We start from the raw sequence: 26,994 nt of genomic DNA on the forward strand, positions 1-26,994 counted from the left end.
TCTACTTATGGTCCTGCAAGGCCAAAAATCAAGGTGTCTATAGGGCTGTGTTCCTTGGTGGAAATTCTGGGGTGGGGAATCTGCTTTCAAGCTCATTCAGATTGTTGGCTGAATGTGGTTCCTTGCGGCTGTAGGGCTGAGGTCCCCATTTCCTTGCCGGCTGTCAGCCGGGGCTGCCAGCATTCCTTCTTGTGCTTTCCACGTGGTCCCCTCCAGTAATGGCAGGGTGAGTCCCTCTCCTGCTTCAAATCTAACTCCAGATGGATAAAGTTCTCTGCTTTCATGTGCATAGATTGGACCTACCCAGAAAATCCAGGATAATATTCCTATCTTAGGATCCTTAAACCACAGTTACATCTGCAAAGTCCCTTTTGCCACAAAACAGTAACAAATTCAGATTCCAGAGGTTAGGGCACATATATCTTTGGGGGGTCATTCTACCTAACACAGTCCACCCTATGGGCTCCAAAGACTCATATCTCTCCCAAATGCAAATATATCCATTCTATCCTAAGGTCTCATTCCATTAAAGCATCAACTCAAAGTCCAAAAATCTCATCTAAAGCTCATCAATTCAAAACTCCCAAATCTCACCATCTAAATCAAACGTGGATGAAGCTCTGGTTATAATACATTAAGTGCAACCCGTGGAGCACAATTCCTGGGGAAAAAAAAAAAAGTTATCTGTTCCCAACATACAACGGTGAGACCAGCATAAGGCAACTTATAGACATTCTAGTTCAAACAGGGAAAATATAAAAGAAAGTAGGGAAAATATAAGAAAAAGCAGATCCATCGGTCCAAAGCAGTTTCAAAATGTGGGCAAGCTCCATTCCATTTCAAAGCCAGGGAAAACTCTTCTGCGGCCTTAGACTCCACCTCTTTGGGCTCTTGGTTCCACCCTCTGAGTCATTCTTCTTTTTTAATGAAAAGGAACACATTCACATCTAAGTAGTTTTTTTACCAGCCTGCTTCTACCAGTAAAACTGGGGGTGGGGGTGGGGGTGGGGAGGGGTGGGTTGAGCGCTCTCTTTAATTTACTACTTTGTGTTTTTCAATCCAAGCTGGCACTGTTTTTGCTAGTATAAAACGCTCAAGAACCTAGTGGGCTTCACATGAATTTCACATGAGCTCACTGAGGCTCACACCCCACAAATAAACCAGGCTGTACCTTCAATACTTTGCTTGGAAATCTCAGCTAAATATCCAAGTTCATCACTTATAAGTTTTCTTTTCCACCTGACCACAGGACACAATTCTAAGCTTATTTGCCACTATGTAACAAAGATCCTCTTTCCTCCAGTTTCCAATGCACACCTCACTTCCACCTCAGCCCTCACTACTTCTACTAACGATCTGTTCTAGGTCTTTTCTATTATGCTCCTCAAAAACTTGCTGGCCTCTTCTACTGCCGCTTTCACATTTTTAGGTAACGGTACCCCACTCTTGGTACCAAAATCTACACTAGTGTTCTATTGCTGCCATAACAAAACCACAAACGTAGTGGCTTTAAAACAATAGAAATTTATTGTCTCACAGTTTCTGTAGGTCAGAAGTTGGGTGGGCTTGGCTAGGTCTTCTGCTTAGGGTCTCACAAGGCCAAAATCAAGGTGTTATCCTTGCTGGAAACTGGGGAATAATCCACTTTCAAGCTCATTCAGGTTGTTGGCCAAATTCAGTTCCTCGTGGTTGTAGGACTGAGGTCTCCATTTCCTTGCTGGCTGTCAGCCGGGGCTGGTCTTTGCTACTAGAGGCTCCCCGCATTCCTTCTCATGCTTTCCATGTGGCCCCCTCTAGCAACAGCAAATGGAGTCCCTCTCATGATTCGATTCTGATTTCCCCTTCTGCCCCATCTCTCTCGACTCCCAGCTAGAGAAAGTTCTCTGCTTTTAAGGGCTCATGTGATTAGATTGGGCCTACCCACTAAATCCAGGATAATCTTCCTATTTTAAGATATTTAACTACATCTGCAAAGTCCCTTTTACCAAGTAACATATTTACAGATTCGGGGAATTAGAGTTTGGACATCTTGGGGGTGGTGGTGGTGGTCATTCTGCCTACTACAAACCCAAATCGTATGTAAAGTTTTAAACTTAGTTACCAAAGAAAACTTCTCCTTTCTCCTAAAGAGTATGTGAAGTAAAGCTATATGTTCAGAGACAGAGACAATGGTAAAATCAAGGACTCTCACCCTGGAAGAGTGTGGCTAGGCAACAGAACCAAAAATACACTGTAAAAAAGAAGCTACTTGTTTCATTCCCAAACAGCTAGGCAATTAACCCATTAGGTAGAGACTAACCTATTGCTCCCCCTTAAATGTGTGCTCCTCTTCTCTACTGTATTCTACATAACAGGATATAACTAGGCATGTTTGGTTTTTGCATTTAAACAAAAGTTACCCCAGGGTGACCTAATTTTGTAATCAGCTGATAAACCAATCTAAGCAAACTTCAAATATTTTCATTCTTTCTTCAAGTCATACACCCTCCCCCAATAGCAAATGAAAGGCAAGTATTTCAAAGTCACAGAAGGATACAACTGCCCAGGTAAAACTGCTGGTGAACTTTTAAAAACGACAAGAGGCAGAACTACTATTGGTCCTGGTCTTTCAGCTCAAGGTCCACCAAGCCAGTTAAGCCAACTGACTTACAACAAAAGAAAAACACCTCAACAACTACAAATATAATTTTCTGAAGCCTTGCCTATTGTCAGATTATTGACCCTAAACTTTACCTAGATTGAAGGAACCCCATATATACCAGCTAGTCCCTTTAATAAAAGTGACAGGTAAGGTCTATGGAGCACTTACTACCTACCAGGCACTGTGGTAAGCACTTGACACAAATTATCTTATTTACTCCTCACCATCAACTTACCATCTAGGAAATATAATCACCCCCATTTTACAGATAGGAAAACTGAGGTTTACAGAAGTTAGGTCACACAGCTAAATAACAGTGGCACTTATATTTGATAATCCAGATATTTAATGCCACTCCTTAGATGGAATGGGGTCTTCCAACTCTTAGAAAAATCTTCCCTTTCTAGCTTTCTTTTCATTTCCTCTCCTCACGCCCACTTCTCAATAGAATTTAGCAGCTGAAAGGTAATCAGGTCTTCCTCAATTAATTTGCTACCTCCTTTCCAGAACTCTTTCCTTCCCACAATAGCAACAGCCAAGAAGCAACTTCTCCTGACCCTTCCTTCCCAAAAACAAACTACATAAGCTCCACCCATCACTTGCCAAGGCTAGAAATGTTCCAACGCTGCAAAAATATAAACAACCGACAAACAAAAACAAAAGTCCTACTCTTCAAAGGTCACAAACTAACATGCACACTCTTAGCCAACCTTTCATTCTACATACCTCTCCTCTTCCATCCAAGCTCCCAACTAACCCTTAACTCCAACTCCACCCGTTCTGCCCCACTTCATGGTCCCTTCCCCTTTATCCTCACCGACCTCTCCCCGGGTCCCCTTCACCTTGCACCCCAGTGTGCAGGTGGGAAGCCCAATTTCGCCTAGAGGGACCTTAGAAGGCCCCCACTACAGCTGCTCTGCTCCGCGGGAGGGTCAACCCCAGCCTACACTGCGGGCACCACTCCCCTAGGCACCCTCCCCCAGCATCCCCCCCGGCGGCCCCACCCCTCCAGCTCCCTTCCCCCTCTGGCGACCCCCTCCTCCAACTTGCCCCCTAGTCCCCGCCCCAGCCCAGCCCTCTCCCCCGCAACAAGCCGGACTCTCGAGAGCCAGTTCCCACCCTCCTATCAGCCTCTGCCCCCAAGCCTCACTCCCCACCCTGGGGGGTGGCCCAGGGCCTCCCCGATGGGCTGCAGGATCCTCGGCTAGTGTGTGTTTCGGGGGGGGGGGGGCAGGGGAAGGCGAAGGGCCGCTCGGGAGTCTGCTGGAAGCGTTAGAGGCGGCCGCGCCCCGCTGCCCCATCCTGGGCCCACCCGCACCCCCCAACGACCTCGCCTGGCGGCTCCCACGGTACCTGTGGTGGAAGCTGCAGCGGCAGCGGCCGCTCTCCCCTCTTCACAGAGACAATATGGCGGCGGCGGCGGAGGAGACACACGGCTCGGCCGCCAGCCGCAGGGACCAGAGCGAGGCTGCAGCCGCCGCTGCCGGAAGCGGAAACCCCCCTCCGACCAGGAGGCGGGGCGGGACCGCTTCCGACTCCTCCCCCAGCGGAATCTCGCAGAGTGCGGCGCCATGCTGGGATGTGTCATTGTATCCCTAGGAGTTCAGTTCCGGACTGGGGCGCAAAAATGGAACAAGTTCTCAACGTAAAGCATAATAAGGAGACTTGCAATAATTAAGCGCATTTTATTTCAGTACCTGTACGAACTGACGAGAGAGAGAACACGAATCTCCCACTAAGTGTATAATTGGTTTGACCCAAGGTAAGGTGGTGGTCCCTAGGTTTCCCGCACTTCACCCAGCTGGCGAGTTCTAAAAGTCGGCAAGCCGGCCCGCCTTTCTTGGAAAGAAGCATGCGCGACCTTCAGAGCTGGAGAGCGAAGCGTTTTGGGAGTTGAAGTCTGCTGCTCCGGCCCCTCGTCTAGGGTTGGGGTTCCAGCAGCACGTTTTTTTCTGCTCAAACTTCGAGTTCCGGAACAAGTGAACGAAAGTTGGACCCCGGGAGTGGTGTGGCGCAGCAGTCGAGGAAGTGACGGTAGTAGCACTCTAGAGACTGAGACCCAATTCATGCCTCTTACAGGAGCCCTTTGCAGAGCTGCCCATCCAGAATAAACTGTTTTCTCCCTTCGATCTGCCTCCCTCCACCCCGCTTGCCTGGGCAACGGCTCCAGGGCAGCTATAGGGCAGTTTTTATCTTGCAAAACTGATCATGACGTCCTCTTGGTTAAAAACCTCCCAAGTCTTTCCTTTGTGCACCAAGGATAGCGCAAGCTCTTCTCTTGACATCCAAGTTCCTGCATAATTTGGACACTCCCTTCGCCCCCAAGCCGCCTCTTCTGCCCCTCTCATTTCAATTTCATGATGCTCCCACCCACTAAAACTGCAGACTATTCTTGGAACTTGTCAGCCTTCCTCTCTTTGCACTGGCAGTTACTTCTGTTACTGTCACCTCCTGGACTGGCTAACTTCTGTATGTCCAGCGGGCTAATCCTTTCCTCTCGGGATCTTCCCTACCTTTAGTTCCCTCAGACCTAGGCACCATCACTCAGCAACCTTACTGGTCCCTAGCCTGCCTGTTCCATCAGACTGTGAGCCCCCAGTGGACAGGGCTGAGTCTGATGACCACCCTGTTCCCTGCAGGCCCTGCTAAAAGCTTGTGTGTGTGTTACTGAGAGGAATTCAAGTGTTAGCCTCCCCTCTGGTAGGGCAGAGGTGTGAGGTCTGGAACAAGTTGTTAGAAGGTTGGGTTATTTTGGTACCTGCTTTTATCCCTGAGCTGCCTCAGAATAACTGCTATCCAGGATGGGCCTCCCCACCCTCTCCAGCCCTCCTTTCACAGTTCATCAGTTGACTGGCACCTCTGCTCCCAGAGAGACAATCTCCTCCCCTGTGGGATGGGGTGGTGGCAGCTGCAGACATATAGTGGTGGTCTCAGAGAGGTGTCCATGACCTTTTCTGAGCCTCATCTGTCAGACAGGTCTGTGTCATTTGACCCCAATGGGCTGAGAGTCCACAGAAATGGCTCTCTGGGTGCCCACAGGCTGGTTATTTCTCCATTATGGGTCTTGGTTTCCCCACTTGTGGACTGAGAAGGTTAGACAAGATGATTCCAAGGTTTCTGTGAGGCCGTCTTCCAGGAAATGAGGCCTTCACTTAGCTTTTGGATAATGTCTTTTCAGCTCCTGTGGCTCCTTTTCCCCTATCTTTATTCACATTTATTCACTTCACAGCTGTTGATCACTTGCCATGAGCCAGACAGTGTGCTAGACGCTGGGGATGTGGCATGAGCAAGATAGATACCAGTGTCTCATGAAATTCACCTTCTAAAGTGATAAATAATGCATAGATAAAAAAATGAATAAGTACTGTGAAGGAAAAATATAAGTAGCTGTGAAAAAGAATGAAAGAGGGGAGAACTTTAGCTTGAGTGGTTCAGAAGATCCCTCTGAGAAAAAACAGTAAGAACAAAGGTCCTGAGGCAGGAAAGAGCTTGATAAGTTTGAGGAAGGAGGCCAGGGGGGCTGAAGCACTGTGAGTGAAGGGAAGAAGGGTAGGAAATATGGTGGGAGAGGTGGCCAAGGCATTCAGGCCATGATTAGGAGTCTGGAATTTCATCTGAAAAGAGTGGGGATAAGTCCCAAGACTTATCCCTCACACCTTTCCTGTGATCTCGGCCCCTCCTACAGCCTCAGTTCTTCATTCTTCTACCCAATTCCAGCCTCCGTCCCTGACATCATTCAGAGGGCTCACCCAGGCACAGACATACAACCCTTTGCACTTTGTAGGACACGGTTGAGACCCAACCCCTGCCATTTCTCAGGCTAGCCTGGTATAGGTCTCTGGTTCCAAAAAGCTATCAGTCTCCAGTGTTCACTAGTTATGGAGCCTCCAAAGACCAGCTCAGTTATCTTTAATACTAACTTCCTGACCCCCATAGCACAACTCTCAGGCTAGACTTCCTTCAAACAACAATAACAACAGCCACAACCACTGTTAAGATGTTCACAGTACTTGTCCTGTGCCACACATTGAATGTTCATCATCTCATTTAATCCTCACATCAGCCCGATGAGGTAGGAACTAAAAGTATCCCACTGTACAGACCAGGAAACTGAGGTTCAGTCAGATTACAGGACATGCCCAAGGTCACATACAGGAGATGGAGCTTGCATTCCAACCAGGGCCATAGGCACTGCGTAAGAAGAGCCTCAGCATATCAGCTTTCTATTGTTGCTCAACAAATCACCCCAGAACAGAGTGGTTTAAAACGACAATAAATTTTTGGTTATGTTTGTGTGGATTGGCAACTTGGACATGTCTCAGCTGAGACAGCTCTTTTCTGCTGTACATGGCCTTGCCGAGGCTTACTTCTATATTTGCAGTCAGTTACCAAGTCGGCAAGCTCACTGGTCCTATATGGCCTCATTCACAGGTCTGGCAGGTGGCTGGGCCTTCTGGCTTGAGTGCCTAGGTTCTTCTCCATGTGGCTTCTTCAGCAAGCTAGCTCAGGCTTCCTCATGATGGCGTCTGAAAGGAAAAGAACGAAAGCAGCAAGGCCTCTTGAGGCCTAGGCTCGGAAGAGCTGTAGCATCACTTTCACTGCATTTTATTGATCAAAGCCTGTCACATGGCCAGCTCAGATTCAAGGAGACTAGAAATAGACTCCATCTCTTGATGGAAAAAACATCAAAGTCATATTGCAAAGAGTCATGTGTGGGGGTGGGGGGATCATTGTGGCCATCTTTGTAAACAACATCGCATGCTAAGTGACCATGGGTACAGAACTGGTTAAGTAAGTTATGGTACAGCGACACATGGTGCTATTAACAGGGAGAGCACTTAGTATGTGTCAGACACTATACAAGATGCTTTACGTGTGTTAACTCGTTTAATCCTCACAATAGCCCTATGTGACAGTTACATGTTTATCCCCATCTACAGATTAAGCACACCAAGTCTCAGAGAGGTTAAACCGTGTGTGCAAGGTCACACAGCTAGTAAGTGGCAAAGCTGTTAAAAGTGATGAGGATCATTTAATTTCTGGACATGGAAAGCTGTGAGAAAAAGCAAGAGACAAAACAAAAGTTTGGTGAGAACACATTTTAAAAACACTTTAAAATGGGTATATGTATATGTATTATATAGTTTTAGACAAAGTTCAGGAAGGATTTACCACAAACTTTTTTTAAAAAAATATTTATTTATTTATTTGGCTGCATCAGGTCTTAGTTGCGGTGCGTAGGATCTTTAGTTGCGACACGTGAACTCTTAGTTGTGGCATGTGGGAATCTAGTTCCCTGACCAGGGATCGAACCCGGGAGTATGGAGTCTTAGCCACTGGACCACCAGTGAAGGCCCCACAAACTCTTAATGGAGCTTATCCCAGGAGACAGGAAGAGGAGAGAATTTTAAACACTTCTGCCTGCACTGTGTGAATTTTTTGTTTGATTTTTTCTTTTTGCAACACACATGAATTTTTATTTCAACACTGAACAAAGAAAAAAGCATTTTTAAAATGTTCTTCAACTTGTCTCTCACTTCTGTCTATTTGGTTTTTACATTTACTGTTTTGTTTTTTTTTTTCTTTTTGACACTACCCCAGCCCAGCCCCTTTTCAATTCTGGCCTGAAGTTTTGTGACTACCGTAGGGGGCCCCTCCTTTCTCCCCCTCCCATGTGCTCTGCACACTGCTACTGGAGGAAAGTTTATTAACCACCATGTACCTTTCTTGCTCAAGAGTTTTCAGTGGCATTGCATCACCTTCAGAGAAAGTCCAAACCTCTTGGCCTTGTGTATATGGCATGTGTAAAGTTGACTCCAACTTGGTTGGATTCCAGCTCTGTCATTTACTAGCAGTATAACCTTGGAGAAGTTATTGTGTTTGACCTCTCTGAGCCTTAGTTTCCTTACCTGTTAAGAAAAAGAAAGAGAGAGGGAGAGAGAGAAAAAGAAAGAGAAGGAAGAAAGAAAGGGGAGAGGATATGATACTGAATATAGTTCCCTGTGCTATACGGTAAATCCCTGTTGTTTATCTATTTTATATATGGTAGTGTGCATCTGTTAATCCCATACTCCTAATTTATCCCTCCCCCGTTCTCCTTTGATAACCATAAGTTTATTTTCTATGTCTGTGGATCTGTTTCTGTTTTGTAAATAAGTTCATTTGTTTTATTTTTTAGTTTCCACATATAAGTGATATCATATAATATTTATCTTTCTCTAACTTACTTCAGTTAGTATGATAATCTCTAGGTCCATTCATGTTGCTTCAAATGGCAATATTTCATTCTTCTTTTATGGCGGAGTAATATTCCATTTTGTGTGTGTGTGTGTGTATGTATATATATATATATATATATATATATATATACATACACACACACACATACATACTATTTACAATAGCCAAGAAATGGAAGAAGCCTAAGTGTTAGGCTGCCTAAGTGTTAGGCTGCTTCCATTTCTTGGCTATTGTAAATAGTGCCACTGTGAACATTGGGGTGCAGCATGACCTATCTTGCAGCAAATTAGATTACTATTCAATGACTCAGTCTCTCCCGCAGTCAGGACTGATTGATACTCCCTACTCCGTTGATATTAGATACGGCCATGTGATTTGCTTTGGCCAGTGGAATGTGGATGAAAGCGACAATGTGCAAGTTCAGCCGAGGCCTTAAGAGATCTCTCATGTTTTCAATTGCCCCCTTGGAATTTCCACCTCTGCCTTAAGGATGGGGTTGTCATTAGTGCATTCTGTCTTTTGAAACAGAGTTCCCATCAAAGTTGCCATAGCAAAGTCTGGGATAAAAATAGTTTTGTAGTTTAGTGTTTAGTTTGTATTATTATTATTATTATTTTGGCCAGCTGCACCACATGGCTTGCAGGATCTTAGTTCCCCAACCAGGGATCGAACCTGGGCCCCTGGCAGTGAGAGCGCAGAGTCCAAACCACTGGACTGCTAGGGAATTCCCTGTATTAAATTTTAAATTGTATTTTTTATCATGAACTCTATCTCTTTTGAATGTCAGGAAGCTAAAGAGGTAGGTAGAGAGTGCTCTGTGTCAATTTAGGGAAGCAATAGCTTCCATCCAAATCCCCAACTTCAAACAGGCTGGTCCAGAAGAATGAGAGACACATGGAGTAGCCAAACCCAGCAGAACCCAGGCAAGATCAGCCAAACCCCAAATGGTTTGGGAGAGGGAGAGGGAGAAATCAATATTTGCTGCTGTAAGGCACAGACATTTGGGGTGGTTTGTTATGTAACATTATTATTATGATATACCCATCTCATAGGGTCCTTGTTAGGATTAAATAAGTGATACAGTAAAGCCCTTAAAAATATGCTGACATATAGCAAGGGTACAATCAATGTGAGTGATTATTATTGGGGGTGCAACTGTGAACAAAACAGTCCCTGTTCTCACGGGTCTCATGTTTTGTGGAGAGATGTGTCAGATGGTGTCACATCTGACATGTGGAGAGATATATGCTCTGTCAGATGGTGATGAGCGCTATGGAGGAAAATGAAGCAGGGAAGGGAGAAGGGGATGCTGTGGTGTAAATTCAAATAGGTGGTCAATGAAAGCCTTGCTGGGGAGGTGATTCTTGAAGAAACACCTGGAAGAGGTGAGGCAGGGAGTCATGAGGGTATATGGGAGAAGATTGTTCCAAGCAGAAGGTGGGCAAAGACCATAAAGTGGACGCATGCCTGGTGGGTTTAAGGAACAGCCAGTAGATAGGGTAACTGAGCTGAATATGACATCAGGGAGATTCCCCTGGGACTAGTTCATGCACAGTTTGTGGGTCATTGTGAGGACTTTGGCTTCTGCTATGAGTGAGGTGGGCCGTATTGGAGGGTTTTGACCAGAAAGAGGACAGGACCTGCTTTGCATTTTTACAGGATCTCTGTAACTGCTGGGTGTAGAATAAATGGAATATAAATGAGGGCTGAAGCAGGGAGACCAGGTAAGCGGCTACCGCCATAATCCAGACAAAAGATGGTGATGGTTTGAACCAAGGTTAGACTTTGGGGTTATTTTGAAAGTAAAGCCAAAGGGACAGATTGAGTATGGAGTGTTTGAGAGAGAAAGGAATTGAGGATGACTCCAAGGTTGTTGCCCACTAGAATGAAAGAAGGAATTTGCCATTCACTGAGATGAGGAAGGCTATAGGAGGAGAACTTTGTTTCAGGGGAAAGGAGGGGAGAATTACCGGTTCCATTTGGAACTTGTTAAATTTGAGGCACCTATCAGACTTCCAAGTGGAGATGCCTAGTTAGAAGTTGCATGTATGAATCTGAGCCCAAGCTGGAGTTGTAATTTTGGGAGTTGTGATGGACTGAATTGTGTCTCCCCAAAATTTATATGTTGAAACTCTAACCCCCCAATATGACTGTGTTTGGAGATAGGGCCTATAAGGAGGTAATTAAGATTAAATGAGGTCACAAGGGTGGGGCCTTAATCCGATAATCCTTATAAGAAGAGGAAGAGACATCTGAGTGCCCCGCATCTCTTTCTTTTTCCCTGTGTGTGTGTGTGTGTGTGTGTGTGTGTGTGTGTGTACAGGAGAAAGGTCATGTGAGGACACACGAAGAAGGTGGCAAACCAGGAAGAGAATTCTCACCAGAAACCAACCCTGCTGGCACCTTTATCTTGGACTTTCAACCTCCAGAACTGTGAGAAATAAAAAATACATTTCTGTTTTTAAGCCACCCAGTCTGTCGTATCTTGTTATGGCAGAGTAGATTAATACAGGAGTCAGCATTGTGGAAATGGTTTCTAAAGCCATGCGTCTGGGTGAGATCTCCAACAGAGTGAGCATAGACCAAGAAGAGGACATGACAAAGGACTGAGACCCCAGGCCCCCAACATTAAGAGACTAGGAACCAACAATGGAGCCTGAGAGGGAACAGCTAGTGAGGTAAGTGTCCTGGGAACCAAGTAAGGAAAACATTTCAAGGGGGGAGAATTGCTGATCTATGTCAAGTGCTGCTGAGAGGTCAGGGAAGATGAGGACCAAGAACTGATTCAGCCAAGTGGAGGGCATTGTTACTTTGACAGGAAAGAGTTTAGGTAGAATGGTGGGAACAAAAGCCTGATTGGAGTGGGATTAAGAAAGAGTATATGAAGATTAAGATATAAATGCATACATACATACACACATAAGGGGAAAGGAAAGCTCTTAACAGTAAAAGGACAACTAATAAATACAGAAAAAGAGGAATTAGAAATTTACCATTTGGCAACCACTGTAGTAATAATTGTTTCAGGAGGGAATCATTAATGGATGCTGCAATAGTGGATTAAAGTTTGACAAGAAACAGGATATCTGCATAGTCTTAGAGTATCTCCTCACAAGATACTTATTAATTACGAAGAGTAAAATAGTAACTTTACAGTGGAGAAACCCAGCAGACACCACATCAACCAAGTGATGAGGTGAGCATCGCCAGTAATGGGGCAAATTGACCTCATGTCCCGCCTCATGTGATGCACTGAGGGGATCATAGCATCCTTTCAGTGGTATTTCTGCCAAAAATGCATAACTGATTCATGAGGAAACATTAGACAAACCCAAATTGAGGGATGTTACTGCGGAATGACTGGCTTGTACTCTTCAGAAATGTTGAGCTCATGAAAGACAAAGACAGACTAAGGAGCAGTTCTAGATTAAGGAGACTAAAGAGACACAAGAACTAGAATGGGATGTGAGATCCTGGACCAGGAAAAAATTTTCACTTACTGTAGAAGATATTACTGGGACAACTGGTGAAATTTGAATAAGGTCTGTAGATTAGATAATTGTATCAATGTAAAAATTTCTGATCTTGATTATTGTAAGAGAGTGTCCTTGCTTTTAGGAAATACACACTTGTCTTTAGGGGTAAAGGGAATCATGTCTGCAACTTACTGTAAAAGAGTTCAGGAAAAGGAGGAAGAGAGAGAGAATGATACAGCAAAGGTGGTAAAATCTGGGTGACTGGTATTTGGTTATTCTTTGTACTATTTTTGTACCTTTTCTGTAATGGAAGGAGAGACATGGAGGCAGTGGTATGGACAATTTTTGAGGAGTTTTGCTGTGGGACTGAGGCTGGGGTGGTAGGTGGAGAGCAAACGGGTCAAGAGAAGTTACTTAAATGCAGAAATACTAGCATGTTTTTATGTTGATGAGAATGATTCAGTAGATTGGAAATGATGATGATGCAAGAGGGAGAAGAGAGTGGCTAGAAGGGAGAAAGATGGTGGGGTCTGTACACAGTGGAGGGTTGACCATGGCTTGGAGCACAGGTAGTTGGTCCCTGGTCACAGAAGAGAAGGCAGAGTATTTATAAGTGGGTACCAATGAGGGTAGGCAGGTAGCTGTGTAGTGGAAGTTTGTGGAAGTATTTTCTAATTGCTACAGTTTTCCCTGTGGAATAGGAAGCAGGGTCCTCAGCTAAGAGTGAGAACGGAGGAGAAGGTAATAGAGGTTTGAGGAGAAAAGAGGAAGGAATTGCCTGGGGAGAATTAATGGACAAGGGAACTCTAGCGTAATTGTCAGGCAGAGCTAAAGACCTCATTGAGACTAGCCATCATGTAAGTAAAGTCAGACCAGCCCACGTGGTGGTGTGTTGGTCCCTAGCCACATTCTACTGCAGGAGAACAAGCACAGAGGGACAGAGGGTGTCAACTGGTGGGTGTTTAGCCAGAGCGGGGCAGGGCCATCTCGGGTGTGCAGTGCATGGGAATAATGCTGCCCTGTGGCTTTACTCAGCAAGAAGACAAATGAGGACACAAGGGAAAAGGTGATAGGCTCAACGGATCAGAGCTCCCAGTAGGGCTGGAGGGTCGTTGGCATTGGGGTACTGGATAGAGTGAGCTAGAAAGATAGGAGGCAACTGTCATTGAGCTGGCTGCTAGAAATTGAGATAAAGGAAGGGGTGCAGGTAACGAATGTGACACGTTGCCCTCCCTGGGCCACCATGGTAGAAAAGCCACCTGTTGGTGCTTCCAGCCAACAGCCAGCCATTGAGCCTTCAGATAAGCATGGCCCCTGCCAACATCTGACTGCAACCAAGCAAGAGCCATCCAGCTGATCCTTTCAAACTCCTGATTCACACGATAGTAAGGAAAAAATGGTTGTTTTAAGCCACTAAAAATTGGAGTGGTTGTGATTCAGCAATAGTAACCAAATAGAACTGCTGGGTCCACTGGAGTGTCAAGAGTGTATTAAGTTCTAATGCCCTAAGGCATGGGTTTTCTGTAATCAAGTAACTTCTCCTCTTTGGTAGTTGGGGACACCAAGGTTCAGAGAGGTTTAGTGACTTGCCCAAACTTGCACAGCTAGTGAGCAGTGAGTTGGGCTCTGAGCCCAGACAGTGCGGCTCAGAGCTTGTTTTCTCACTAACCCAGCATACATACTGTCCCCAGCGCACAGCATGGCATCTGGCACATGTAGGCTCATGCTGAACAGCAGACTGAGCTGTGCCTGGGATTTCCTCTGCCTTCCATCCCCAGCTTCTCTCTCCTCCCCCACATTCTTCTTCAAGTTGTCCTGGGTGTCTTAGTCCACGTGGCGGAGGAGATGGGCAACCCTATCCTTTGGGTGACCATTCATGCCTGCACTCTACCATTCAGCAGGTTTTCCTGAGTGCCAACACTGGGCAGACACTTCTAGGTTCTCAGTACACAAGGGAAACAAGTCAGTGTCCTTGGCCTGCCTGGTGGACCTAAGTCAAGTGGGGAGAAGATAACCAGACAAATCTATCATCACAAACTGGGCTTATTGCTAGGCTATGAGTGAGTGGTGTATGAGCATGCATAGCAGGAAAAGCTGTCTTAGGGTTGGGAGGGAGGAAGAGTTTGCCCAGTGAAGGCAAGGAGGGGGCCGTGACTGGGCTGACCAAGGAGGAGGAACAGCTTGGCCACAGATCCTAAGAGAGGAGCATGCTGTTGCATTAAAGCCATGTGGAGGAGGCTGATGGGACCTGAACATACATGAGGGCGGTGGGAGAGTGGAGGGAACATTGGGAGAAATGAGATGAGGGAGGTGGGCAGAGGCATTTGGCTTAAGAACAATAGGGAGCCATGGAAGGTTTAAGCAAGGGGGTGACTTTATATGATTTTTCACTCATAAAAGATCTCCTTGGCTGCTAGGTGGGGAGCAAGGAGGAGGGGAGCAAGGGGTGGGCTGTGTGAGAAGTGATGGTGTCATAGACTTGAGTAGAAGCAGTAGGGGAGACGGAGAGGAATGGATTGATTTGGGCTGTGTTTTGGAGCTGGAGTCCAGCACAGGGAAACTGAGGTCCAGTGCTTCCACAGACAGCCCCCCAGCTCTCCCAGCCCATTGGGGGCTTTCAGATACTTCTACCTTGTGGGAATCACATGTGGGTGGTTGGATTGGGGAATGGGTGCCTAGGGTAGGTGACCCCTGACCTTTGCCTGGTGACCTTTGAGTCTTGAATTGGGCTTTGAAGGAGCCATGGGGACCTTATGGGGCAATGGAGTGTGTCCTTAGAGGACAATCCCATCATCCCTCATTTCACACTGGGTAGGTCACTTCCCCTCTATGAGCCATAGTTTCCACTTTGGTAACATGGAAAGGGACAGTACCTACCACACTTTGGTGACATTACCCCCATTTTACAGGTGAGACCACTAATCCTCAGAGAGGGGGAGCGACTGTCCAGGGTCACACATGAGTAAGTGACACAGAACCCAGGTCATAACCTGTACTCTTGACCTCTCTGCTGCCCCATGTGCCTCCACCCTTTCCTGCGGCCTTAGGGCCTGAGGATGATTAGCTCGCACAACATGGTCTTTCTAGGAGGCCAAGGAAATCCACCGCTGGATGCTGGGGGGTTAGAAGCATAGGTTTGGATTCAGTTTCCAGTCCCACTCAGGGACCTTATTCTGTTTGAACCTCAGTTTCTCCCTCTGAAAATGGGGTAAAACTACACACTGTGTAGCACCCGGTAGGGGAACTGCAGATGTAATGATTCATACGTGCAAGTCGCTTCCCTAGCACAGTACCTTTTGAGGGGCGGGCACTCCTCAGTGCTTGCTGCTGCCATGATTGTCATGCAGTATAACAGTGGGTTGAAATCGGGACCCAGTGTTCCTTTTAACCATAATTATAACGCTTCTTTTCTTTTCTAAAATGAAATTCACAAATAACATAACCTATTGACACACATATTTTTAAACATAAATGATACCTTAATTGTAATATAAAAGAAAGTAAAATGAAAGTAATTTAGAGTAAATCAACACATAAATATTTGGGCACAATATTGTCACAAAGTGCAGTCAGTCCTCCATATCCAAGGATTCAACCAACCTCGGACTGAAAATATTAGAAAAAAAATTTTTGTTTTTTCAGAAAGTCCTAAAAAGCGAAACATGAATTTGCCACATACTGGCAACTATTTACGTGGCATTTACATTGTTTTAGGTATTATAAGTAATCTAGAGATGATTTAAAGTATATGGGAGGATGTGCGTATGTTATATGCAAATACTACGTTGTTTTATATAAGGGACTTAAGCATCCAGATTTTGGTATCTGTGGGAAGTCCTGGAACCAGTCCCCCTCGGATACCGAGGGATGACTGTAGTCGGGAAGGCATGGATGTGAGTAGAATCACTGTGAAACTGTGGGCTGAATCAGGAGTTCTGACAACTCAAACACCACAACTGCATGGCCATGGTGGTCCAAAATGTGAGTGGTTCTAGGTAAAGTTTTTTTTTTTTTTTTAGGAATTCCTTTTTAAAAAATTATTATTTATTTATTTATTTTATTATTTTTAGCTGTGTTGGGTCTTCGTTTCTGTGCGAGGGCTTTCTCTAGTTGTGGCAAGCGGGGGCCACTCTTCATTGCGGTGCGCGGGCCTCTCACTATCGCGGCCTCTCTTGTTGCAGAGCACAGGCTCCAGATGCGCAGGCTCAGTAGTTGTGGCTCACGGGCCCAGTTGCTCCGCGGCATGTGGGATCTTCCCAGACCAGGGCTCGAACCCGCGTCCCCTGCATTGGCAGGCGGACTGTCAACCACTGCGCCACCAGGGAAGCCCCTAGGTAAAGTTTTGAACCAAGCACAGCCTGGTCTGTTCCCAACTAATGTGGTGGTTGCTTTCCTGGCAGATTCACTGTATATTAAAACCAAGCAAATACTATGCTGGAAAAGGCAAAATTATAGACAATAAAAAGATCAGTGGTTGCCAAGGATTTGGGGCGGGGGAGGATGCATAGATGGCACACAGGGCATTTTTAGGGCAATGAAACCCTTCTGTGTGATACTGTCACGGTGGATACAGGACGTTGCGCATTTGTCAAAATCCACAGAACCTTGCAACACAAAGAGTGAATCTTAATGTAAACTATGGACTTTGGTTAAAAATGATGTATCAGCATCAGTTCATCAGTTGTAACAAATGTATCACACTAATGCAAGGTGTTAATAATAGAAGAAACTGGGTGTGTTGGGGGAGAGGAAGTCTAAAGGTACTTAGTATAATTTCTGCACAAATTTTCTGTAAACCTAAAACTAAAACAAAGCCCATTAAAAATTAACAAAACAAAACAAGCCCCCCCAAATTCCCTGGCAATCCAGTGGTTAGGACTCCGCACCGTCTCTCTGCTGAGGGCCCAGGTTCAGTCCCTGGTTGGGGAACTAAGGTCCCACAAGCTGCACATTGCAGCCAAAACCACCCCCACCCAAAACAAAAAAACAATACACACACACAAGCCCCCGCACATTGTGTTTGCCGTGAAATAGAATTTGGTCCCAGGCTCAGCTCATTAAAACCAAGGTTTTCACCTACGCTACTTAACAAAGGGCCGTTTGAATACCACGTACAACTTGGGATCTGTTGCAGGATGTCTGCACTCCTGCTCCCCTCCTGCTCTATGCTTGGGGCACCCCCCAGTCACTGGGGGCTGCCCAGTGCTCCTGGAAGTGCTGCCCCACTTGGGATTTCAGCACTGGACCCTTGCCCTCCGTCCCTTGACCTTGAAGAACATTCTTTAGAACTCATAACCCCCCGCTTGCCGACTTTGGGTGATGGAGGCATGGTGGCCAGATTGAAAAGCCTCCCTAGCCTCAGGAGCGCCAAGGTGTCACCATGAACACAGATCACAGCTCAGCTTCCAGAACTCCTACTCTGAGTGTGGATCCCAGTCCCTTACTCATTGTGTGAGCTTGAATGAGTCATATCACTTTACTGAGCCTCAGTCTCCCCATTGGTTGGAAAGAGGGTGATAACACCTGCCTCACAGAGTATATTCATTTGTTCAGTAAATATCTACAGAGCACCTACTGTTTGTATTGGGGCTATAACAGTGAACAGAACAAACATCCCTTCCTTATTGGAACTCATGGTCTCATAAGGAGGATAGACAAAAATCAAATAAATGTGTAAGATAATGTCGAGGAGGAAGAAAAAGAAGACAGGGTCATAGACAGAAAGAGAGAAGGGCCAGAGCTCCTTGGTGAGTATAGTCACAGAAGGCTTCCTGAAGGAGGTGGCATTTGAACAGAGATCTGACTGAAGTGAAGGAGTGAGCCTTGCAAGTCTGAGGGGAGAGCTTTCCAGGCAGAGGGAACAGCAAATACCAAAGCCCAGAGGTGAGAATATGCTTGGTGTGTTTGAGAAGCAGCAAGGAAGCAAGCTGGCAGGGAATGCATGAGTGAGAGGGGAGAGGAAATGAGGACAGGAAGATAGGGAGAGAGCAGACTGCAAGGAATCTGGGTTTTATCCCAACTGTAGCAGGGAGAAAACTTGAAGTTAATCACTGAGGAAGCCTTCCTACGTTGTGTGTCCTTGCATATGAGAAAAGTGGGCAGGAACACACTAAAGCCACCCTCCTGTCCATGACCCTGTCTGTGTCCCTTTGGTGGAAGTGTCCTTCCTCTTCCCGTGGGCTGATGCTGGAAGTGGCGGCCAGGTTGTAGTTCCCATAAAATAACACCGGGTGGCGACTCTGGGTCATGTTTCTAAATGGTAGGTTATTGATTCCAGAGTGGTGGTTCCCAAATTTGTACATCATCAGAATCACCTGGAGGGCTTGTTGAAACCCAGATTGCTGGGTCCCACTCTCAGAGTGTTTGATCTGTAGGTTTGGGGTGGGTCCCAAGAGTCTGTGTTTCTAACAAGTTCCAGGTGGTGCTGATGCTGCCGGTTCAGGGACCTCACTGTCAAAGCCCCTGGTTGGAGGCCTGAGGTGGTAACTAGGAGTGCTTCCTTCGTTTGAGGTGGGGTGGGAATTCCCTGGCAGTCCAGTTGTTAGGACTCCGTGCTTTAACTGTGAGGGCGCAGGTTCAATCCCTGATTGGGGAACTAAGATTCTACAAGCCATGGGGCATGGCAAAAAAAAAAAAAAAAGAGGTGGGGTATCAGAGGTGTCTGACCAAAACACTCCAGTGCCTTCTCATCATATTTAGAATTAAATCTAGGTCTCTGACCAGGTCCCTCTCCACCCCCACCATGATTCAGGTCCTGGTTTCTTTCCTCACCTCATCTCCTGCCTCTCTCTCTCCCTTCCTTCCTTCCTTTTTCTTTCTTTCTTTCTTTCTTCCTTTCTTCCTTTCTTCCTTTCTTTCTTTCTTTCTTTCTTTCTTTCTTTCTTTCTTTCTTTCTTTCTTTCTTTCTTTCTTTCTTTCTTTCTTTCTTTCTTCCTTTCTTTCTTTCTTTCTTCTGTTTATTCTTCATATTATAAAACTGCTTTCAGGGCCACATTACAGTAACATGCACTTGGAGAAGAGAAAGAAGCCATCACTTGGTACAGACAGAATAGGAGCTTTCAGACAACCAGGAGAGCAATGGAGAGCTGTCCTCTTTCGAGGTGGTAACAGAAAGTAGAAATTCTGTTTCAAAGGTCAGCGCTGCAAATACAAAGCACAAAATTCGTCTGTCATCTCCTACTGCTTCTTAAACAGTGGCCACACTGTTCGCTCAGTTCCTTGAAGCTAGTCCCTGCATCAGGGCCTTTGCACGTGCTGTACCTCCCACCTGGGATGCCTTTCCCACAGCCTGTTCTTTGGTTGGCATCCTTTCATTCCTCATGCCTCAACTTGAATGTCACCATTCAGAGAGCTTTTCTTCTGCTGGTGAGGAAGCTGTTGGCCCTGCTCCTGTTCATCCCTGTTCTTTTCCTTTTGAGTGCTTGTGGTGATTTGTAATTGTTTAGCCCAGTGGTCCCCAACCTTTTTGGCACCAGGGGCCGGTTTTGTGGAAGTCAATTTTTCCACAGACGGGGTGGGGAGGGATGGTTCAGGCAGTAATGCGAGCAATGGGGAGTGACGGGGAGCCGCAGATGAAGCTTCGCTGACCTCCTGCTGTGTGGCCCTTCCTAACAGGCTGCAGACCAGTACTGGTGTGCGGCCCGGGGGTTGGGGACCCCTGGTTTAGCCTCTATCTTGGTTAATTTTCTCCTGTCTAGATTCTAGGCCCTTGAAGGAAGGGACTGGATCTCTCTTGCTTTCTGTTTCATCTTAAGTACCCAGGACAGTAGGCCCCCAGGGAATAGTTGTTGAATAAATAAAACCAAAGACTTTTCCAGACTCTACCAGAGAGCCAGTGGGTGAGTGGGGACTCCATGTAAAGGATACTTATGGATTGTGTGATGTTTAGCATCGCCTCACCCTAGTCCCAACCCTGACATTCAGAGTGTTCTGGAAGGAAATGAAGATGAGTAAGACGATGTTTGTAAATAGTTTACAGTCTTATGAGTGTTCCTAGCTCACTGTCTACCTCATTTGGTTAGCATAGGGGCTGCTGGGAGGGACTCCCTCAGAGTTCTGGGTCTGGTGGGCAGAGACACTGCACAAATAATAAATTTATAAATCCTTTCTACCTCTATTACTGCATTGCATCCTCAGGTTAAAAAAAAGTATCCCAAACTTGGCAATAATGCAAAAAGAGAACTGCATATCCTTTCAGAAATATGCTGGAGTATTGTCCAACAGGCCCACCCAAGGGTTGTCTAACTCTCTCGGGAAATCTTTATTTGACTTGTCATTTACTTACTTGTTAGGGCCCAAACGCAGGGAAGTTATGTAATCACTTGTAGATTTATCTTGCAAATGATTTCTGTCCAGTAGAAAAGATCACCCCGAAGGTTGCAGTTCTTTTGCCAGTTTCACTCTGCAGTCATATTTCAGCATTTTGTCTTTCATTGATTATAAACATTTCAGACTCTCTTATCCTCTTTGAACCAGCTTCTCTGTCCTGCTGATCAGTTAAATGCTAATGAATTACATATAATTTTGGCACATGCTTACTTTTTATTTCTATGAGAGCTATGTTTTAACTTTTAAAAAATTCAACTTTGGGGACCAGCACCATCTTTATAAGAGGCACTGATCATCCCTGTTTTCCAGATGGGTCTAGTGAGGCTCAGAGAGGTAGAGTATTTGTCTCCACGAGCAAAAGTGGTGAAGCTGGGACTTGACCTTAGGTCAGCCTGACCTCAGAGCGCCTGGTCCTTCAGCAATGCCACACTCATGTGCCCAGTGCTGTTCTGGGCACTTTATAAACCCTTCAAATTTAATTCTCACAACTCAGCAAATGACATGTTACTATCTCCATTTAAGAGATGAGGAAACTGAGGACTAGGGTTGGGAAAGAAGTCACCCAATGTCACTGAAGTCTTTGAAGGCCAACATCAAGCCTTTGGGAGGCAGACAGACCTGAGTTTCAACTCTGGCTCATGCGCTCTCTAGACATGTGACCTCAGGCAAGTTGCTCACCTAACTTCTCTGAGCCACAGTGCAAGATGGAAAGAAGAGCCCCTTCCATGTGGTGGCTGTTGGTAATGTTTGCAAACAAATTTAGGCCCAGGGCCCCCAGGCTCTCAGTGACACCAGCTTCTCTTGTTCTGGAATCAGGAGGGAAAGAGCAGTTGATCTGGTGTTGGCTGTTCCCAGGCTGACTGGCATCAGAAAGATCCTGGAAGGACAGGCCAGTGCCTGGGGAAAACTGGAGGGAGGAGTTGCTGAGCAGGAGTGTTGGGGGAGCTCAAAGGAGTCCTCAAGGAGCTCAGGTGGGCACAGGTGTGGACCACTGGGTAGGGACTCCAGTCAGTCTGCTGGAGACAGCGATGGAGCCTGGGCTTTGGAGTCAAGCAGCCTGAAGCTCTCTGGGCTCTAGCTTCCAGATCTGTAAAATGGAATAATAATGACTCTTCCCTGTTTGGGATTATTGTGAGGCCTCTGGGGACAGTGGGCTTAGCTGGAGGGGTGCTATTCTAGAATGTTCCCTAGAACCTTAACCCTGTATAAAGGAGGCAGACCCTTGACTGTGGTCTTTCTGAAACCTGAGGAGGTTATTGATCATGTACTGATAAGGATAATGACAGTAGAGAACATCTGAGATAGATTAGGGGCCACTGGGCGGTTCTTCCTCAGAATTTTGGGTCCGTTGGGTCAGAAACGTGGCACAAATACACAGCCAAGGGTTGTTTAGGGCTTTGCAGTTTACAAAGCCCTTCCACGCTGTGGCATTGCACCCTTGTGTTAAGACAAACTCTCTGTGTCAAGCGCTCCAATTGCTTGACATGCTTTATTTTACTCTTCCCGAACACTTGAAATAGGTGGTGTCTTGACCCCCACTTTTCAGCTGAGGAAACTGAGGCACAGAGAGGTTAAATGACTTGCCTAAAACTACACAGCTAACAAGTGACAGAGTGGGGACTGGAGCACAGACAGCCTAGTTCCTGAGCTGGCCTTTGAGTGGAGAGACCACACAGCAAGTTGGAGGCTCAGAGGCCTTTGGAGGGACCTGAGGCTCCTCTGGTCACTCCTGCCTGGCCTTGTTCCCTGCTATGCCCCCTGGAAGTGGCTGAAGGCGAGGAGGGAGGCTGGGTGGGGCGCTGAGCCTGAGGGGGAGGCTTTAGGGCCCAGGCCAGGGAGGCAGGGAAGGAAAGGATGGAGGGAGGGCCTCTGTCCCTCCAGAGCAGCTGAGGGGAAGATAAAGCCCTGAGGAGACGTAGCTAGGGCCCAGATGAGGAGGAAAGGAAGAGGCTGGGAGGCGGAAGGTACAGCTGCAAGGGAGGAAGCAGAGTCTGGAGTCTCAGGGGAAAGAGCTGGGGGTGGGCTGGGGATAGGCCAGGCCCTTGGCCTGGGGTTCTGGACCCCTGTCACTCCAAGTCTGGAGTCCCACAAGCGGCAGGACCCACGACTGGGCAGAGGCGTTCCCTCACCAGGTGCCCCTTCACTCTTGTGCCAGGCTATGCTGGGGCTGCTGAGGTGAGCTCAGGGTCCCTGCCCGTGGTGGCTCACACACTCTGAGCTCAGCTGAGTGACCAGATGGGCACTGTCTAGGGCATTCTATCATTCATTCCACAAATATCTATGGAGGGCTCACCATGTGCCAGGCTGGGCTCCTAGCAAGAAACTTAGTCCCTCTGAAGAGACACTGAGGTCCTCTTCAAGGAACCTCCAATCTCATGGGGAGATGAACTAAACACAGAAAACAAATCCATGTACAGTGTCACGTCAGACTGTAAAGCCTGTGAGGGGAGCAGAGCTGTTTTATGAGGGTAGTCAGGGAGAGCCTCTCTGAGGAAGTGACATTTGAACAAAGACCTGAAGGAGGTGAGGCAGCAGCTATGTGAATCTGGGGGAAGAGTAGTCCAGGCAGAGGGAATAGCCAGTGCAAAGCCCTGGGGCAGGAGCATGCCTGGCATGGCGGGGGGTGGTGAAAGACAAGGAGGCCAGCGTGGCTAGAGGCAGGTGAATAAGGGGGTGATAGAAGATGAGGGCAGACAGGGGTGGCATCAAGGGCCGGTCATGTAGGGCCTCGAAGTCTCCTGTAGGTACTTTAGCTGTTTCTCATGCGACATGGGGAGATTTTGGAGAGTTTTGAGCAGAGGAGTGCATGACCTGACTTGGGTTTTAACAGGATTCCCCCATCCCTCTGGCTGCCACTGGAGAAAAGATGGGGAGGTGGGGCAGCAAGCGCTGAAGCAGGGAGCCCAGGAGGAGGCTGGTGCAGCTGGCTGTTCAGCAAGGATGGCAGCCTGGCAACAATCGGGGCTCTAACTTTCAATGGAACTAAAGACGCATTGTAATAGGGGTCAGGTGCTATTCTAGGTGCTTGATATTTACTGCTCTTTTAATCTGCACTACAACTTTTAGACAGGTAGGTTTTTTCTTACTGTGTATATCCATTTATATCTGCACAGATTATCTCTTTTTTCCCTTTTTTCTTTTTTATTGAGGTGAAATTCACATAACATAAAATTAATCATTTAAAGTGTACAATTCAGTGGCATTTAGTACATTCACAGTGTTGCACAACCACCTCTATCTGGTTCCAAAGCATTTTCATCACCAAAAGAAAACTCTGTGACCATTAAGGAGAAATCATATTTTGATCCTCATTTTACACATGAACACACAGAGGCCTGGCAGGTAGAGGCACTTGCCCCAGGTCACCAGCCAGGAAATGGAACAAGCTGGCTGCAGGTGTGGGAGAAACACGTCGACAAGCTCCCTCGGATGGACTCGAGCCCCTTCGGTCCCCTTCAGTCACCCCTAGGTGACAGCATCAAACTGCCTTCTAAGGAGCGTGCGCCTCTGCCCCTCCTAGGCTTTTGTGGAAGGGGTGGGGAACATTTGAGGCCAGAAAAGAGGGAACCACCGAATAGTGGCCCGAGCACCGTCTCCCACATGGCGTAGGGTAGGGAATGCCGGCTCTGGAGCCAGGCTGAGTTCAAGTCCTGCTTCCCCCGCCCACCAGCTGTGTGATGTTGAGCAAGACCCCTCTCCCTCCACCTTTTTCCTTTTCTGTAAAGTGGGGACAATAAGAGCACTCATTTTATTGGGTATTGGGGGAAGTGAGTTACCCAGGACTAGAGCTCAGTGCTGCCCATAGTATGTGCTCAGTAAACAGCAGCCCACCTTCCCTTCTCAGCACCCTGCATTCCTAGAAATAAGTTGAGCAAATCCCTAAATGAACCTCAGTGTTGGACCTTGTGAGCCATCTGGGAGGAGGCACCCTCTATTACCAGAAAGAACGCAGTCCATCTTGTAAGCAATCATTAATTCTCAAGGTTGAGAGAATGGTGCAGACTTTTTATATCAAATGTATCAGGATATAATTAATATAAAATCAAGGGTACCCGTGTTATCTATTTAAAATGTACCTTTCCATGACTTTTGACAATGTGCACCCTGTGTAACCACCACCGAATCAGGATGCAGAACATTTCTATCACCCTAAAACCCCCCTGTGCCCCTCACCTGTCACTCCCACCTCCTGGGCCCAGGCCACCACTAATCTGATTTGTCACTGTTGCTTGGTTTTGCCTTTTCTAGAATTTCATAGAAGTGAAATCAGTCAGCATGTACTCTTCTGTGCCTGGCTTCGTTCCTCATTTTATGTCTCTGAGATTCTTCCATGTTGGTGCATGTATCAGCAGTCTGTTTCTTTTTATTGCTGAGTAGTATTCCACCAAATATTACTTAAACATTTCCAGCGGGTCGTTTTTCATTCTGTGCAGAGTCTGCCCCCAGTGCATGTCCAGAAATCCTCTGCTTTCCCTTCCTGATCCTTGGGTGAAACTCCATCCCACTGAAGGAGAACCCAGCTCTGCGTAGGTCCTGGGAGGGCTGGAGAAGCCCTCAGTCTTGGGGCAAACAAACCTCACTCTTGCCATCGTTGATTACTCTCTTAGTAAAACTCTTCCATCTTCTCTCCTCTGTGAACTCACTCCCAGGTGATGTCACCCCGCCCTGTGACTTTAGTCCACTCATGCCCTGATGACTCTTAAATGTAGATCTAAGATGTAGGGAATTCCCTGGCGGTCCAGTGGTTAGGACTACACGCGTTCACAGCCGAGGGCACAGGTTCAATCCCTGGTCAGGGAACTAAGATCCCGCAAGCCGCACAGCATGGCCAAAAAAAAAAAAAGATCTAAGATGTAGATCCAGGCTCTCCCCTGAGCTCTAGACACTGATGTTTGGCTGCCCATCAATGTGCCCACACCTGTTCCTCCTGCAATTCTCTTGGACTCAGTAAAGGGCCGCCCTTCAAGCCGCTGCTCAGGCCCAATACCAAGGAGGGACCTCCTCGCCTCCTCCCATCTCACCCCGGCTTCTTGTCCATCAACTGGTGCTGTTGGTCCCACCTCTAACATACCTCTGGAATCCCATCCCATCTCCCCAACTCCACCGTCACTTTCATCTGTCAGCTGGACTTTGATGTCAGGAACCCCATGCAGCTGCGTAGACAACATCAGTTTCACACTTGAGAGCTGATGGCCAGGGGCGGATGTGGGCTTGTGAGGACACAGCTGGGGACCCCAAGGTCTAGATGTGAGTCCTGCTTATGTCTCTATCCGTTGTATGATCTTCAGTAAGCTGCATCCCCTCCTGGTCTCAGTTTTCTCCTCCCTGAAGTGGGTATGAATGTGTCTGCCTCACTGGGCAGTGGAGAAGGTCCAATGAGATAACTTTGTCCGTGGTGAGGGGAGGGGAGGCCTCCTGCAGGAGGCAAGGAAGGATTTTATTCCACAGGTATTTATTGCACACCTACTTTGTGCCAGGCACTGTGCTTGGTCCTGGGGATGTGATGACAGACAAGAATGTCACTGTCTTTGCTCTCAGAGCTTTACTGGTGGTAGGAGAATGGGGAGACAGAGGAGGGCACCCCTGGCAGGGGGCATGGCATAAGCAAGGGTGTGGAGGTGGGATGGATGGCAGTGCAGGCGTGGGGAATGGGAGACACAGTCTCCTGCCCTAAGCCGTGGGAGAACCCGTGAGAACCTCAGACATCAAATTCAGTTCAGGGCCCCCACGCAGCAACACTGGAGCCCCCTTTGTAGAGGCCAAGGAAGGAGCCCTCACTGCCAGGCTGTGGGGAGCCGCCTTCTTGCTCCTGTCGCACAGTGCCCCCTTGACTGGGAGCCCCAGGCTAGGGCCTTCCCCAGCAGGGACACCCCTCCCCAAGAAGCCATGACCTGGCAGAGTCTCTGGGATGCTCGTGATGACATTTCCCACCTGGGCCCCCAATCAACTCCTGGTTGGCCACTGTGGGAATCTCACCTTGTTGAGTCCCCAGGGCCCAGTTCTCTGTCTCCGAGGCTGGAGGTGAGACCATGCCCTGGCTTAGGAGTTAGCAAAAGACCCGTGTGTGTGTGTATGTGTGTATGTATGTGTATGGGTGAGTACATGTGAGAGAAACAGGCGGAGACAGAGAATGAGTCTGAGTGTGAGAGAGAGATTAAGGTGAGTGTGTGTATGTGTGAGAGAGAATAAATTGTGTGTGTGTGAGTGTGTAGAGCATGAAAGATCACCCCTGCCCAGGCCAGGCAGCTGGACTAATGGTCCATTTCCCCCTGGTCCGGAGGCCTCCTCCAGGCCCCCAGCTGCCCTGAT

At 47.2% G+C, this 26,994-nt stretch overlaps 1 protein-coding gene and 1 long non-coding RNA gene across 4 annotated transcripts in view; one reads left to right on the plus strand and one right to left on the minus strand.

The window, feature by feature from the left end:
* The window catches only part of CSNK2A1 (casein kinase 2 alpha 1), a 52,573-nt gene extending 48,432 nt beyond the window's left edge, over positions 1-4,141 (minus strand). Inside the window, exons 1-2 of one of the 3 annotated variants that reach the window (XM_082432223.1) lie at positions 3,995-4,106; positions 1,538-1,793 (exon numbers count right to left, since the gene is read on the minus strand). The gene's annotated coding sequence lies outside the window, so the exon portion shown is untranslated. Of the gene's footprint in view, positions 1-1,537; positions 1,794-3,994 lie in introns of all 3 variants that reach the window. The other 2 variants (XM_082432222.1, XM_082432224.1) reach the window with 2 other exon arrangements.
* A 72-nt stretch (positions 4,142-4,213) lies between these two features.
* The window catches only part of LOC309646200, a 42,257-nt gene continuing 19,476 nt past the window's right edge, over positions 4,214-26,994 (plus strand). The window contains exons 1-2 of the long non-coding RNA XR_014255212.1: positions 4,214-4,403; positions 11,205-11,559. This is a non-coding gene — a long non-coding RNA (uncharacterized lncRNA). The remainder of the gene's footprint in view (positions 4,404-11,204; positions 11,560-26,994) is intronic.

The sequence above is a fragment of the Balaenoptera physalus genome (genome assembly GCF_965194825.1).
Source record: "Balaenoptera physalus genome assembly, chromosome: 16".
NCBI classification, from domain to species: domain Eukaryota; kingdom Metazoa; phylum Chordata; class Mammalia; order Artiodactyla; family Balaenopteridae; genus Balaenoptera; species Balaenoptera physalus.